This window comes from Meleagris gallopavo, chromosome 3, assembly GCF_905368555.1.
Source record: "Meleagris gallopavo chromosome 3, MGAL_WU_HG_1.1, whole genome shotgun sequence".
Taxonomy (NCBI): Eukaryota; Metazoa; Chordata; class Aves; order Galliformes; family Phasianidae; genus Meleagris; species Meleagris gallopavo.
In genome coordinates, this window is record NC_139406.1 from 22848212 (window position 1) to 22859671 (window position 11460).

Below are 11460 nucleotides of genomic sequence, written 5' to 3' on the forward strand. Positions count from 1 at the left end.
ATAACGTGTATTCTGCTAAAATCAGTGTCATCTACTGTCATCCACTAAGGCATATAATGAAAACTTTACATAAACCCTAAACAATGACTTAATTGAACTAGGACAAGGGTTCATAGAAGCAGTCACAAAAAAGCACTCAAAAACTAGGCAACACAGCACAAAGACTGCCTGTGCAACCTTTATTAAATATAGCACACATGCTTTAACATTCAAAATATGCAACACTTTTCCATATGACCTCCTACTTATCTCTGTACACATAATGGACCTCCTATGGACATGAACACTGATGCCTACAGATTGAGCTTATTATCTGCCAGACTTCTATCTTATTTACTGAGCAAAAGTGACAAAAGAAGTGATAGTACGCATGAGGACAACAATTAAGTCAGCAAAAAGCCAGTCTGGAAAAGGATGGCTATCCTTTGTCAAATCTCTCCCACAGTTGGGCAAGTCTTACTAAAACAGGAGCACTCAAACCAGTCAGTTCTGTCCCTACCTCTGAAGGTCAGTAGCTAGAACAGAAGTCAGAACTCAAAGTATTAGTAAAGGAAGTAAGTGGGTGTGAAGTTCCTATGCCAAGTACTGGAAAACATTGCATGAGGAAACAAATCCTAAAAAGGATACTATGCTGCTTGCTTGTGAACACACACACACACACACACACACACTCTCTCAGTTATATCTACACAAAAGCTACATCACATGCATAAAAAGTAACTGCCCAGACAACTAAAAAGCTGTCCATTGAGTGTTCTGCCTTAATATTGAGGTACGTTCATCCTTAACCTTCTCATAATCAAACATAACCCTTCTACAACTTCCTTTTCATTTCCTAAATATCACCTACAACATTATCAAGAGCAGTATCTTCTTGTTCTTTGATTTCCTTCTTGTTGCTTCAGTGGACATGAATTGCAAGGTAAGCTCTGGCTCAGATTCCAAGTCATAAATTTGCCTACAAGCAGAAACACTGCTCATTAAGTTTGCAGCTCAGCTAACCAACTCATCTTTCAAACAAGTTTTCACAGCTTTAATTTCAGAACAGTGGGTTAGCACGATGAGAACAGCAACGTGGACAAATCCATTTCAAAACCACGTTACAGAATATTTGTAATACTTTGCTACATCACAACGTACTTCATAAATACAAAGTTTAAATTGACATACTCTACTATTGACATGCTCTACTGTAGTAGTCAGGTCATTTTTCTATAAACTGTTTACTTCTTAACAGATAAACTGCTACTTGAAACAGATACTATTTTAGTTATCAAAGACAGAAAATTCATCCAAAACAACCCTGAGAAAACATTCCTAAGCTCCTCTGGAACACCAAACAAAACCAAAACAAAAACAAACAAGATTGCAACTATTAATATATCTGTCAAGTAAACATTCTTCCCTAGGCAATATCGTAAGAAAAGGGAAGACACTAAACAAAATCTAACCCACCATACCTGTGGGGGCAGTGAGGAGTGGAGACAGTTGCTGCTTTAAGTTATACATCATGATGCTATCATTTTTCCATAAATTCCCATTACTTTCACTGTATTAGTAAACTATTTTAACAGTAACACTTCTTGTCCTGCAAAGTATTAGTATCCCCAAAAATGTAGCATTTCTCCAGAGAAAAATCAAGTTTATCTTGATTTCGACAGCACTACTGTGATCAACTAAGGAAAGTAATTTGGATGGTTCTTTGCATATGAAGAGTTTTTACTATATCCTCTCCCATTATACAAATTTTAAACACCCTGAACTAGTCTGCTTTTCCTTAACCACAAAGGAGACTTGATGGCTTTTTTATTATTTTTATTTTATTGTTTTGTAATATCAGAGTCAGAGGTGAATTTACTTCCTTTGTAGAAGCTGGTACAAAAACATCATTCCCTTTTCTTTAAACCTCACAGACACTTGGCCCTATTTAACTACTAGCTTTAGCCTTTTGTCCAGTGAAGACCAGAGATATCGTCTCCAGCGCAGAGCTCATAAAAAAATGCTTAATCCACTTTTCTAGGAAGTTAGCTGAGCTATAGCAATAATCAAGGGGAGATCAAACTCTCAGCATTGTCTCCCATTTAAGCCACTTAAAAACCACCTCACAAGGCTTGACGCAAGTCTTTACCTGAGGTTGTCCACTATAATATTTAACATAAGAAAAAACAGGAAAGGGTTATACTACTCAGTTATGTAAGTCCCAAAGGTACAAATTTAGATTTATATTTAGTTCTTCAATTCCCATCCAGAGTTCAGCTCAGTAAACTGATCTATTTTTATCTTTTGACTCTTTTGGACATTTCCTTCCTTCATCTGTGTAAATGCGTCACAGCTTCTCAAATGTTTCCCTTTGGCTAGGGAAGGATGCATTTGATTCCAAGCTCAAAAAAAAAAGTTAGCACACATGCTGAGTGGTTATTGTTATCTGAGTTGTACCTTTATTCTGAGCTAAGGACAAGCAAATTTGACTGCAGCCCTTGTAAACCTTGCAGCATTCAACAAAATACACCATGCGCTCTGCACCAACAGGTAACAGAATGTAATGGCTATCTTCACCACTATCCAAACTGTATTTTATATTTTTATCACTTTCTTAATAAGCAGGCTTGACTTAGCTCTGCTGACTTGGTAATTCAACAGACAAGCAGTAGAATTTTCCCATAATGGAAACAGAAATGAAGCTCAGGTTTGTAACTTTTTGCTCAACTACTGAAAAAAGTAAATCAGTCAAGCAAGTGTTCTGTTTACCTTTCAAAGGCAGCCTTCTACTTCGGAGAAACAGGTTTTTTAACATACATACATACATTTGGATGCCCCATCCCTGGAGGTGTTCAAGGCCAGGTTGGATGGGGCCTTGGGCAGCCTGTTCTCCATTAAATGTGGAGGTTGGTGGCCCTGCCTGTGGTGGGAGGGGATGGAGATTCATGATCATTGAGGTCCCTTCCAACCTAAGGCCATTCTACGAATCTGTAATACATATGTTTTTTAATAAAGCATTAAGAAACCAATCATCAAGTTATTAGATAAGCTATCATGGCTCACTTAGTCATTTCATCTGAGCATCTGTCAGTTCTTCATAAATTTGTGTTTGGCTTGCCTTTGTTGCCATCCTTACAGAAGCCCACTTCACAAAATCCCCTGACACAGTTCAACAATGCACAGCACTGATTTGCTTTCTGAACTTCGCAGGCCAGGAGAAGTTCAAGCCCAATTGTCCCTACCTGTGGAAAACAGCTACCTGAGGCGCACAAAACATGATGTTAAGTGATGTAAAGCAAGAGCATAAGTTAAAGCTACTGCTGCAACCACTCCACTTCCACTGTTTAAGGAGCAATCTGACATGCAAAAGGCAACCAAAATGGACTTGCTGTCTGATTTGACATCAGTTGAAGAAAAAAAAAAGTTAGGGACAAATGCACAGATAATGAATGAGGCCTGCAGCTAGCACTGTTCCCCAGGGGTCAGTACTCAGCCTCGTCCTATTCAGCATCTTCATCAATGACCTGAATGAGGAGATAGAATGCACCCTCAGCAAGTTTGCTAATGATACAAAGCTGGGAGGAGTGGCCTTATGTATTCTCCTATAATTTCTGATGTATCCTTCCAGAAGTCTGTGCTGCCCCTCAGCAAGATCTGAACAGGTTGGAGAACTGGACAGGAAAAAAACCTGTTGAGGTTCAACAAGAGCAACTGTAGAATCCTACACCTGGGGAGGAATAATCACATGCATCAGTACAGTTAGGGGCTGACCTGCTGGAGAGAACCTCTGCAGAGAAGGACCTGGGTGTCCCGCTGGAAAACAGATTGCCATGAGCCAACAGTGCATTCTTATGGCCAAGAAGGCCAATGGTATCCTGGGATGCACTAAAAAGAACGAGGCCAGCAGGTTGAAGGAGGTTATTTCTCCCTTCTACTCTGCCCTGATGATGCCACATCTTGAGTGCTGTGTCCAGTTCTGGGCTTCCCATTTCAAAAAAGACAGAGAGCTTGTAGAGAGAGTCCAGTGGGGTGGATGATGAGGGACCTGGAGCATCTCCCTTATAAGGAAAGACTAAAGGCTGTTCAGCCTGGAGAAGACCAAGAGGGGATCACAAAATATTAACAATGCTTATAAACATCTAAAGGGTGTGAGTCAAGTGGTTGGGGCCAGGCTCTTCTCAGCAGTGCCTAGTAACAGAAAAAGAAGTAATGGGCACAATCTAGAACATTGAAAGTTCCACACTGATATGAGGAAAAAACTCCTTACTGTGAAGGTAATAGAGCAGTAGAACAGGCTGCCCAGAAAGGCTGAAGAGACTCCTTCTCCAGATATTCAAAACCTGACTGGATGCCTCCCTCTGCAACTTACCTTAGGTAATACTGCTTTAGCAGGGGATTGGACTAGACGATCTCCAAAGATCTCTTCCAACCCCTACGATTCTGTGATATTAAAGCTTTAATTTTTCAAAAACAAAACTAATGGCTGTTTAGATTTTGTTTTGTTCTGTATTTTTTTGCAGAGAAATCATGCTCCACTTTATTTCTGTATTGTAACAGCAGAAGGCTTCATAAACATAGGGTTTGACATCATCTTAAGTTGGACCTTCACTGCACCATAAAGTATTAGCTTTCAGATAGAATAGGACCATCCACAGACAACTCACATTTTGATTTGTGCAGCTATACTGGCAGCTTTCTACATTTTTTCCTGTGTTTTCAACTGCATATATTCATTTCTCTAATTCCAGAAGAATTACAAAAGGCCATGACATTTTAAACCTCAGCCTAAATTTTAAGAAGAGGGTGAAGCATTCTTATATTCTCAGAAAATGATATAATCATTCAGAAATTGGTAGCATGAAAAACATTTGGAAAGCAAAGGTCTTACTATCTTAATGCTCCACTAGAAAATTCTATTCAATAGCACAGAGCCAAGCCTACACAATGGCTACAGCACAGCTCATTGTATAGTTTAAGAGGTTAGCTAAGTAATGTTTAGTATTTAAACAGCCCATTTATTCTAACTCAACTCCTGTGATGCTCCTTATGTATTCTGCTATCATTTTTGACGTATCCTTCCTTTATTGTCTTGGCCAAATTTTAGGACATGTCACTTCATTTCATCCAAACATTTAACAGCTGTTTTGGCTTTGGAAACAAGCAGTCTCTAAGACTACAATGTCAGATAGTTTTATTTTTTCAGGAAATCTGCAATAACAACTCTTGTTGTTCGACGGCCCCGAAGAAATTTACCAGCTATATGACAATCACAAAGTTCAGGGAAAACCTTTGACTGAATAACTCGACAAAACATCTCATAAGGCTGCAGGTTTTACTGATGCACAGAAATGTGGAAATTTCTTATAAAAAAATTAAAAGTTTTAAATTTTAATTTGCTCTTCTAAACAAAAAGTGAGGTTATGAACTAAACAGTAGGTACGTAACATGTCCTTAAGAGCCATACTGACTACAGTGTACTTCCCTGTTTATTTTCAGCACTTATCTCACTATGATCCCAGTTTTCAATTGCTAAATAGTTATGTACAAATCTAACTACAAAATGCATTGTTGGCTGTTCACGCAGTCTGCAGACACTTCGATGTTGACTACTATTGCCCACATACATACTAGGACAACAAAGAAACAAGAGTAATTGAGCTCTGGACATCTTCAAGGCAGAGTAGAACTAGCGCACCATTAGTCACAATAGCAATGTTAGATGCCTACTGCCCAGAATACTTTCCCCAACTTCTTGTTAAAAGTTTACAAACTCAGTTTTTAAGCCACACAGAATGCCATTTGCCAGCATACACACAGGCATACATCCATCTATACATCCCCATGAAATCTCAGAAAACAAACCTTCCCAAATCTGAACCTCACATTCTGACCATTGTATAAACTGGTAAATATTAACCTGACTCCTACACAGAATTGTAGGAATTATTTGTGCACTCTGTTGAAATACTTCCACAGAAAACATACCAGATAAAGTAATCCACTTGCATATTTTGAGTGCTGAAAACCTATAGCTAGCTTTCTGAACATCTTTGGTGTTGAAAGGCACAATACTTTTTCAGGAATTTTCTTACCTCTCTGCAGAGGACTCTTTTTCCCCCTTAGGAGGGAGAGAAAAAACAAGACAGAAAAAGAACAAGCACCACAAAGCAGTAATACTGATCTCAGTTGTTCAGTAAGGTCCAGGTTAGAAACATCACATTCAAAGTACCAGCAAGATGCACAAGTCAGCATTGCTTACTAGGAAAACCTGTTTGATATTTGCAGTGCCTTTTTTAAAAACAACCAGGGCTACTGCCACTTGTGCGTGGCATTAATAATGACATAAGTTGAAGAAACAAATTTGACCAAATGTTTTGAGAAGACTCCATTCAACAACCACGGAAACCAGCCCTATTTTTTAAACAAATGCCCAAAGACAATTAAGTCATCTTCCTCCTCCTCCATGCAACCGCAAGCAGCTGGGATCCACTGCTGCAGTTTCAGAAGAAGAGCCATCGGAAGAGGCTCTGCATCCTTACAGCTGAATCTACAGGCTCTTGCCACACAGGCTGTTTGGTGAGACCCTGTGGATGCTACTCATTAATGACCCTCCTCTTTGAGTAACAATATACCAATCTATTCTAGGGACTCAAACTGAGGCTCTCACCTATTGTAGTGTCTACTGGTAAAAGCACTTGAGTCGTTCCTTGTCATTTCAATTCCTCCTCCTCACTACTTGGTAAGTGATCTGTTTTCTCAAAACAGCAGTATCTTTCCTGAAGGAACATGACTCAGCTTTGCAGATCATGCCTATTACTTCACCAGTAATCTACTTTTTGATTTCACTGCACCAAGAAAAAATGTGAAATTTCTTCTCCAAATCAATCATATTTCTTTATGAGGAGAAGCAATTAGATGTAATTATTTTAGTGAATAGTTTGAAAATAGCTTATTGTGACTTTCATTTTTATTTTGATCAGTAGCCTTTTTGTTAAATAATTAATTAATATCAAGCTTGTTTCTCACATCAGGAAGGAAAATCAGTTTGCTTTGTTCTCATTAAAATCATCACTCAATTTCAAAAGAATCCCACCTCATCCCCCCCAACGCATTTGCAAAGTTTGTGTCTTTCCTATTTTAACACTTCAGCTGACCACAAACAGCTATTTCACAGTGATCTCATCTCCTTCCTCAAGCTGCAGGGAAAAACCAGTGCATTTTAATCCTGACTGAAGTCTGCATCTAAACAGGCCCATTTGTTGGCATAAGAATGCTTTTCTTAATTAAAAAACAATAGATCAATAGTAGTATCCTTACACTGGAGTAGAAAAAAATTTCCTTACCCTTGTTTAGATTTTATTTATTTACATGAGCGTTTTACATTGAAAAACTTTTGGAAGCCACTTGAAATTTCAGTTGGAAGTTTCATACTTGCTTCTGTAGAACATTTAGCTAGGGAGAAGGCATTTCTTTAATAAAAGTTTACTGTGTATGCAAGGTGGCTGTAATAGAGCTCTGCAATTAGAGAAAGTCTTAGCACCAACTGTCTTTCTAATTCTGCCAGCTCCTTTCTAAGCATGTGTATTCTGAGCACATCAGTACTCTATGACTGCTCAAATGTACACCACTCAAGAATGGGCCTGGCTTTTCTCTAGCTCTCATTTACCTTCCACCTCAAACATGTATTTAGTTCATCATCTGCCAGCTATCACAGATGTTATGAGTAATTCCGTTCCTGCTTAGAAACATTCATGAATCCTGACTCTTTCACACAAAATCTACTAACCCTCAGAGTATCCCAACAACTTTGACTGTTCCATACCAAACAAAGCTGCACAACAGCTGCTGCATTTCACACAGAAATGCTCTGTCCTCCTTTCCAGGAAATGTCAACCCTACACCACCATTCCCAGGCTAACATCTCCACTGTACTGTTTCTGCAGTTATTTTAGTCTTGCATACAATGGATCAGCAACTTTCAAATTGCGACATTTCTATTTCTCTTTCTCAAAACAACCCTCCAACCAAATGGATGCTGCTGAAATTGGACTCAAAACTTCACAAGAGGGCCCACTTCGCTTTCAGCTTGGGTCAGCCAGGACTAATGGCAGCAACACTGCTTTGCTTTAACCTTCTCAATGGCCGAAATTCAGAGGACAAAATAACAAATTCTTGAAAAGCAACAGCTGACTTGCTTCTTAGCTCATACTGTCTGCATTCCTCACCACTTCATAAAACCCCTAAATACACCCCCAGCACCTGAAAGCCACAAAGCTATGAATGAATATTTGCAGAGGACAGCACGGAGATACCACATGGGGTACCACCAGAGTTGCCTGCCAATGACTGGCTTTTAGTTTTGCTACTAGATATTCTTATTAGATGTTTGTTGCTACTCTGTAGCTAGTGCAGGTGCCATGCCAAGTAACCCACACAACCACAATGACTACATTCACTGTAGGTTAGCTACTACATATCAGCAGGAGATGGATGAACCTCATAGAAAGGCACTACCTGAACTTCATACATTGCATGTTCTGCTCCACGGATTTAAGCTGAAAACTGGACTTGCTTTTTCCATTTGATGCCTACCATAAAAACCATTTTGCCCATGATCTAAAAGGTAGTGTACTTTTGATTAGTAGTACTCATGAAGAAGTTTGTTGCCTGTCAAAAGCACATATACTTTTTCTTTTCCATAAAAACCCTTCTCTTTTGTCTCTGTCTCCCTAGAAGACTTTATCTGCTTTGGTAGCACTTTTAATAGTATCTACTACAGACAGTCAACATTCCCAGCCACTATCACAACCAGTATAAAGCAAACAAGACAAGAATGTATAAAACAAGGTGACCAGGAAGAAACTAAACAGAGTTCCTGCCTTTAATTTGAAATCCTAAATTTCTGAATAAATTGTTTAGGTTTTATCTTTACCATTTAAGCACTGTTCAGGAAAACTAAGAAAGCCACAAAATTATTATTCAAGATGAAAAAAAAAACATTTATATATTTTTTATGATAGCCATTAGTACTTCCTATATGGTTTCACCTAATCACACAATTATCTCCTAGACTGCAATAGGCAGACTTGGTTGAAGTTGAACTTTAAGCAGGTTACTCAAAGTCTCTCAAGCCACTAGGACTTGCAGAAGTCTTTAGCTCCATGTCCATATCACTCAAGATTTCTGCATCCCATTTTCCTAAAATATTCACGTAAGCATTTTACCATCTACATATACTTCAACACTAAGTTCAAAAGTGAAGCTTACATCAAAAAACACATGAAGGAAGCGTGAAGTGTACAACGTTCTAAATGATTCTGACAACTACCTTCATCTTTGGCTTCCCTTCAGGGAGAGGTGGCACACGGACACTGTATTTGGGATGCTACTCCCAAGCCCCGCTCCACTTTCATCTTAGACACATACTTCCCTTCCTGATAAAGAACTGCTGCCAGCTGTGGAGATTCATTTCTACACAGAAAGTCTTCCACCATTGTGTTTTCTCTGATCAAGTTTTGAACTATGTTTGACAGTTATATTTGGATGTTATCTGGCTAAGTTTGAGTAGTCAATCATCCTGCTGCCAAGACTTCCAGAGTGTCTTATTTTTCCTTTGTTTTCCAGGCATTTCTGTCTTTGCCCAAAGTTCCCCACCCCTTACTCAAAATGTAAATTTTGCTGCTCCTGGAAACACGATATGAGCTGTGATAAATGGTGGCAACAATCGGAACCTTCTCAATGGCTTCAAAAACTGCACCATCCATTCATATGTGACTGAAGTTACTGCACAGGCTGCTGAAGACACTCAATTTATAGTACAGGAAATAATTAATCCACTTTCATTGCAAAACAGCAATGAGTTATCAGTCGGTAACTTGTTTGTGTTTCCACTGAGACTTATCACAGCCATTTATAAAGGCATTTGCTTTATCACCCAGACAAGAGTTAACTGAGATGTTTGTAAGCCTTGCATCCTTTGGTATTCAGAGATCTCTTCACCATTCCACAAAGATAAACTTAACTGTAAATGTACAATCAATATCTCATTTTCTTAGCCAAGACAGTAGGTAAAAAATTCTTTATGCTTAAAAGCAGAATTCATTAGCATCAACTCGCAAAAACAGTTTGGAGGATGATGTTACAATAGCATGATTAAAGGTCAGTCCTAATTTGTACATTCCAAAGGTGCTGGTTGGTGGGGGCACCACCTTCCCAAAGCATTAAGGATTTGAAGCCGTAAAGATGCAATGATTTAAAAACAGCAATGAAAAAGAACCCAGACTTTCTGTATGCTCACTGCCTTGTAAGCCATGCCTTGATGATAGACTCCCAATTCTGTTTTGTACATATATTTCCTGGAAGCACACTCACGTGCTAGCTGTTTTCAGCCCTTCAGAATGTACATGATTTTATGTTGAGTACTAGAATACATTCTGAAATACATTTTATCTTTATACTTTGATGCAGAATAGATCTTGTATACCTAACAGATGAATCAACAACCTGCTACAGACCCTTAGTCTGCACTACCCATTTTATAAAAAAAAATAAAGTTTTACAGTAAGATATTTTATTAATCATTTCAAGTCTCACAAATGTACTTTTTAATAAGATGCTTGTCTATACATCTTCTGCTTAAAACTATCCTATCAGTTTACACTGTTATCTCTAATCTCTAGCTTACCAATAGGACAGAAAGGCACTTCCTACAGTGTTTTCTCAGTCAGGACATAATCACTTTGCTCAGCACCAACTCTATTTCTTAGCAGTTTTACTCTAAATCCTCCTACAAAGAAGGTGACAGATCTAACAAGGTGTTCTTGTCTTTTCAACTTCAATTAATAAGATCTAGATAACAGACAACAGAAAGTAAGCTGCCTCTAGTTTTTCTAACTCCAACATATTCAACTTCAAATTTAAATTCAAGACATTATGTTTTCATACATACTCAGCTTCTTCCTTCAGTAATCTGTCTTTATGTTTCAATAACAACCAATTTCTACAACTCAGAGTGAGTTTGCATTTACATAACCAAAGCAAAAACTGGAAATGTATACATTTCAAGTGAACGCAGACACCGTTCAATATCCTAATGAAACACATTTCACATACTGAAACTTCATTCCTTAAGCTCTTTTAATTCTACTTTATGCTTGGTCTTACAAAAAGAAAGGAGGAAAGCCAGCCATCCCCCTGGCAGTACAACTGAGCAGTGTACTAACCTGAGATTACAGCTGATTGTTCAGGCATTGGGGGGGTTTTGGTTTTTGTTTGTTTTTTTTTTCATCCTAGAGAACAGTAACATTTTTACTCATTTTTTCTTTTAAATAACTGCTACAGCTTTGCTGACATTCTCTAACAAGTGACAGGAAAAAGGAAGCATTTGTCATTGTAAATGCTGTCAAGAGAAAAATATTTTGTATGCTCCCACGTACAGCAAACTAAGCCTTATGCTTGTTCATTGATTTCTGCGTCCATTGT

General features: G+C 38.4%; 1 protein-coding gene across 1 annotated transcript in view; it reads right to left on the reverse strand.

Moving 5' to 3' along the window:
- Positions 1–11460, reverse strand: part of TRIO (trio Rho guanine nucleotide exchange factor) — a 225100-nt gene that overhangs the window by 211950 nt on the left and 1690 nt on the right. The gene's annotated exons all lie outside the window — the stretch shown is intronic.